Consider the following 5,971-nt stretch of genomic DNA (forward strand, 5'->3'; position numbering starts at 1 on the left):
AATGCTTCGCCGTTACCTCCTTTCTATCCTTCAGTAAAGTCGGAATGACTTCTCCGGGAATACCCTTTCGAGCTAGAATTTGGCGTTCAATCGCCATGCCGTCAAACGCAGCCACGGTAAGTCTTGGAACACGCACGGCCCTTGCCGTAACAGATCCTCTCTCAGAGGAAGAGGCCAGGGATCTTCCACGAGCAATTCCTGAAGATCCGGATACCAGGCCCTCCATGGCCAGTCTGGAACAACGAGTATCGTTCGAACTCCTGTTCTTCTTATGATTTTTAACTCTTTCGGAATGAGCGGAAGCGGAGGGAACACATAGACCGACTGAAACACCCACGGTGTCACTAGCGCCTCCACTGCAAGTGCCTGAGGGTCCCTCGACCTGGAATAATATGCCTGAAGCTTCTTGTTGAGGCAAGACGCCATCATGTCTACTTGAGGAAGTCCCCAACGACTTGTCACTTCTGCAAAGACCTCTTGATGAAGACCTCACTCTCCTGGATGGAGATCGTGTCTGCTGAGGAAGTCTGCCTCCCAGTTGTCCACGCCTGGTATGAAGACCGCTGACAGAATGCTTACATGTCTTTCCGCCCAGCAAAGAATCTTTTTGGCCTCCGCCATCGCTGCTCTGCTCTTTGTTCCGCCCTGGCGGTTTACGTGCGCCACCGCTGTTATGTTGTCCGACTGAATCAGGACAGGTAGGCCGCAAAGGAGATGTTCTGCTTGCAGAAGGGCGTTGTAAATGGCCCTTAATTCCAGGATGTTTATGTGCAGACAAGCTTCCTGGCTTGACCATTTTCCCTGGAAATTCTCCCCTTGAGTGACTGCTCCCCAACCCCGGAGACTCGCATCTATGGTTACCAGGACCCAATCCTGGATCCCGAACCGGTGACCCTCCAGTAGGTGAGAACTTTGGAGCCACCACAGTAGAGAAATCCTGGCCTTGGGGGACAGGCATATTCTCCGGTGCATGTGTAGATGGGACCCGGACCATTTGTCCAACAGGTCCCATTGAAACGTTCTGGCATGAAATCTGCCAAATGGAATGGCCTCGTAGGCCTCTACCATCTTCCCCAGCACTCGAGTGCACTGATGAATCAGCACCATCATTTCTGCCATGACCTTAGTAAAAATCCTCGGGGCCGTGGAAAGACCAAACGGCAACGTTTGAAATTGGTAGTGACAATCCTGAACAGCGAACCTCAGGTACATCTGATGAGGAGTATATATGGGGACATGTAGGTAAGCATCCTTTATGTCGACTGAACCCATAAAATCCCCTCCCTCTAGACTGGAGATCACTGCACGCAGAGATTCCATCTTGAATTTGAAACTTTTCAAATACAGATTGAGGGACTTTAAATTCAGAATCGGTCTGATCGAGCCATCCGGCTTCGGGACCACAAACAGGCTTGAATAAAACCATTCCCCCCCATTGTGACGGGGGCACCTCGACAATGACCCGCTGCTGACACAGCTTCTGTATTGCCGCACTCACTACCTCCCTGTCCGGAAGGGAAGCTGGTAAGGCCGATTTGAAAAATCGGCGTGGAGGCACATTTTGAAACTCCAGTTTGTACCCTTGGGTCACAATTTCTAGCACCCACGGGTCCAGGCCGAGTGAACCCAGACCTGACTGAAGAGCTGAAGACGCGCCCCCACCGGTGCGGACTCCCGCAGGGGAGCCCCAGCATCATGCAGTGGACTTGGCAGAAGCCGGGGAGGACTTCTGCTCCTGAGACCCTGCCACGGCCGGTGATCTCTTTCCCTTTCCCTTACCTCTGGCAAGGAAGGATGACCCACGTCCTTTCCGGAACTTCTGCGATGGAAAGGACTGCATCTGGTATTGAGGCGTCTTCTTTTGCTGCGGAGGAACAAAAGGTAGAAATGAGGACTTACCCGCGGTAGCTGTAGAAACCAGGTCCGCGAGGCCTTCACCAAATAAAACTTCCCCCTTATAGGGCAGAGCCTCCATAGCCTTTTTAGAATCAGCATCACCATTCCATTGATGAGTCCACAATGCCCTTCTAGCCGAGACTGCCATGGCATTGGCCCTCGATCCCAAGAGGCCAATATCCCTCGCAGTATCCTTGAGATAGATCGCAGCGTCCTTGATATGACCCAGTGTCAACCGTACGCTATCCCTATCCAGAGTGTCTATTTCAGATAACAAGGTTTCAGACCACTTTTTAATAGCGTTACTCACCCATGCCGACGCCACGGCCGGCCTGAGCAGCGTACCTGTCATGATATAAATAGACTTCAAGGTAGTTTCCTGCCTGCGATCAGCCGGATCCTTAAGGGCCGTCATCTCAGGTGACGGCAACGCCACCTTCTTGGACAAACGCACTAGAGCTTTGTCTACTGTGGAGGTCAACTCCCACCTAAACCTATCCTGGGAAGGAAACGGGTATGCCATAGCAATTCTCCTGGGAATCTGCCACCATTTATCCGGGGTTTCCCAGGCCTTTTCAAAAAGAGCATTCATTTCATGCGAGGAATGAAACGTTACCTCCGGCTTCTTCCCCTTAAACATGCAGACCCTTGTGTCAGGGACAGCGGGGTCCTCTGTGATATGCAACACGTCTTGTATTGCCACAATCATGTATTGAATACTCTTAACCACCTTAGGATGTAGCTTCGCATTATCATAGTCAACATTATCATAGTCGAGTCCGTGTCGGTATCTGTGTCTGCTATCTGGGTAAATGAACGTTTTTGGGCCCCCCGAGGGTGCCTGAGTGAGTGGGACTACGTCTCCCATGGACTGCCTCCATGCCTGGTTCTGAGCCTCGGATTTATCCAACCTCTTATGTAACAAAGCCACACTCTTATTTAAAACGCTCCACATCTCCACCCAATCAGCAGTCGGCGGTGCCGACGGAGTCACTCCTTCATTCTGTTCAGACCCCACACGCGCCTCCTCCTTGGAAGAGCATTCAGCCTCAGACATGTCGACACCCATGTACCGACACCACTCAACACACTGGGATACAGGGGACAGACCCACAGCAAGGCCTTTCAGAGGGCCAGAGAAAGAGTTTGCCAGCTCACACCCAGCGCCCCACCGGTCAGAAACCTGTAAGTGCTGTTATATATTATAACAATATTAACCAACACCAAATTTGTGCCCCCCCCCCTCGTTTTTCAAGCACCCATTTACTTGTGTGCAGTGAAGGGCCAGGAGCAGCGTCTCTGCAGCAAGCTGTGGAGAGAAAATGGCGCTGGGTAGAGCTGGAGGACGAAGCCCTGCCCCCTACATGGCGCACTTCCTTCCTGCTTTTTTTTAATGCTTGCGGGGGTCCCTGGAATGGTGCATGCTTACATACATGCCAGCCCCTTATATGAGGTAATATTTGCTGCCCAGGGCGCCCCCCCCTGCGCCCTGCACCCTTGCAGTGCCTTTGCGTGTGGGAGCAATGGCCGCTGCGCGGTACTTCCGGAAGACTGAAGTCTTCTGCCGCCTTCACAAAGTCTTCGTTGCTTCTAATACTCACCCGTCTTCCGACTTCTGGCTCTGTGAGGGGGACGGCGGCACGGCTCCGGGAGTGAGCTGCAAGGCGACCCAAGCGATCAGACCCTCTGGAGCTAATGGTGTCCAGTAGCCTAAGAAGCAGTGCCTTGTAACTCACAGAAGTAGGTCTGCTTCTCTCCCCTCAGTCCAACGATGCAGGGAGCCTGTTGCCAGCAGTGCTCCCTGAACATAAAAAACCTAACAAAAGTCTATTTCCAGAGAAACTCAGGAGAGCTCCCTGTGTGTGACCAGTCTCCTCTGGGCACAGAATCTAACTGAGGTCTGGAGGAGGGGCATAGAGGGAGGAGCCAGTTCACGCCCATTTAAAGTCTTAAAGTGCCCATGTCTCCTGCGGATCCCGTCTATACCTCATGGTCCTTTCGGAGTCCCCAGCATCCTCTAGGACGTAGGAGATAGCAAAACATTTATTATTTATTTTCTTCACCTTTCGCCCAAACCAAACCACATATGTAGTTGCAGTGGCAAACGCAGGATTTCTAGAGAGGGGTTTCCAAATGCAATCCACTATCTGCCACTCTGCGGAACATGGAATGCACTTAATATTTAACACTATAGATGGTCTATAGTATAGGCTGTATCAAACATATTTTATATAATTAATATATTGTAAGTGGTCAGGAAAAGGTTAAACATACCATAATAAATAAATAAATACACAAACATAATAGAACCAGTACTGCACTTTCTAAGCACACATTCTCCCACCTCATGGTAAGGCTCCTGTCTCTTCTACCTGGTAGCTGCTCTCTGGTCCAGTGCACTTATTGAGGCCTCAGAAGCAGAAGAAGCTTCTACCGCAGGACATGTGCAGCAGCTTAAACCTCATGATGTGGCGGCAGCTCTAGTAATTGTATTAAATACCATTACAATTGTTGTCATAATTTGAGCCACTTGACAAGAGGAGGGGGGTTTCCATGCAACCAGAAACCCCCCCTGCGTTTGCCTATGAGTTGGGCCGACTTCAAGTCCCGCCTGAAGCAGAAAAGGTCTGCAGTGTGGAATGCTTCGAGGGCAACAGGGAGAGGACCACCCTCTGCCACTGTGGAGTTTACCGATCTAGAGGAGCTAGCGATGCCCTATGTGACCTATGAGGAGGTGCGTGGGGTGTCCGATATGGACACAGACATGCCTGAGATGTTCGGCCCACATGACTTGCCCGGTAAGTTGTCTTACACATACAGTCAAGTGTTTTATGTCTCAGTTTAGAAGTTGATACTAAGTTTGTCATGTTATTTTTGTCACCATTTGTATCACATTAATATATCTGTTTTTCCCACAACACAGCACAGGAGGGGCAGCTTGGTGAGTCACAGGAGGGGCATCTTGCGGAGGTTGAGGCAAGGGGGAAGTAGTGAGATCTCCAGTGTAGGGACGGTTGTTCCACCAGGCCAGCCACACACTGGACCCCCACCCAACCCTCTCTCCCGGCAATTCTTACGGATATCTCGAGTCATGGAGATCGGCTTACCCAATTCCATGACGTGATGACCCAGGAGATACGCGAGATGTCCCTTCGGCTCACTGAGCATACGACCTGTGTTCGGCAAGGTGTGGGCGAAATCAGGCAAGATCTATACGAGCTCACCTCCTTTGTCCAACAATTGGCAAACACAGTTGGACAAGGTCTACAGGACATCGTTGTCCTTCTTTCCCACAGTGCCAGGGAGCCACCAACACCTGGCCCATCCCATACCCCTGCCCAGGAAGAAGAGTCCACTGGCCAGGGCCTTCGAAAGTCACTTTGCATACCTACCAGTGACTATCCACTTCAGGCTGGGCGAAAGAAGAAAAAGTAAATTCTCTCCAGATGCGGACACATTTCCCAGCACCCATGTTTATAATGTTCCCAAAATGTATTTTCTCTGGCTTGTGGGCACAGAATGGTTAACTCCCTCATGCTGAAAGGGGTTTGGTGGGTTCTATTTTTGTTAGTAGCCTGTGATGCTTTCTCCTGTGAACTTAATCCACCTTCCAGAGGTCTCAAAGAAACCTTTATGCGCTTTACACCTCCCCGATACAAGTAAGCATACATGTAAGGATTTGTTACCACACTCTCGTGACATCACTTCGGGTGACCCTTAAAGAAGGTGGACGTTTGATTTCTATCGGGATCATTTTGCACATTGGTAAGAACTTTATCAATCATACAGTATTACACTATATTGTGTTTTATGTTTCTTTGTTTCAAGTTGGTTTGAATATCATCATAATCCATTGTGAGGACCATTGGATCTTTTGGACATTTGGAGCGCAAAGTGAAGTTGTACCTTTTCTTTTTTTCACCTTCCTCTTCATATCGTGGTGTGGCTAGTTGGGTTTGGGTATTGTGCCCCGAATCTTCCTCAATTTGACCAACAGGATCCTCTGGCAGGGTATTGCCAGCTGTTTCTTATATTGTTTGCTGGCCAGTAGATGGGGGACCCCGACTACTGGCTT

Source organism: Pseudophryne corroboree, chromosome 11 (assembly GCF_028390025.1).
Source record: "Pseudophryne corroboree isolate aPseCor3 chromosome 11, aPseCor3.hap2, whole genome shotgun sequence".
Lineage (NCBI taxonomy): Eukaryota > Metazoa > Chordata > Amphibia > Anura > Myobatrachidae > Pseudophryne > Pseudophryne corroboree.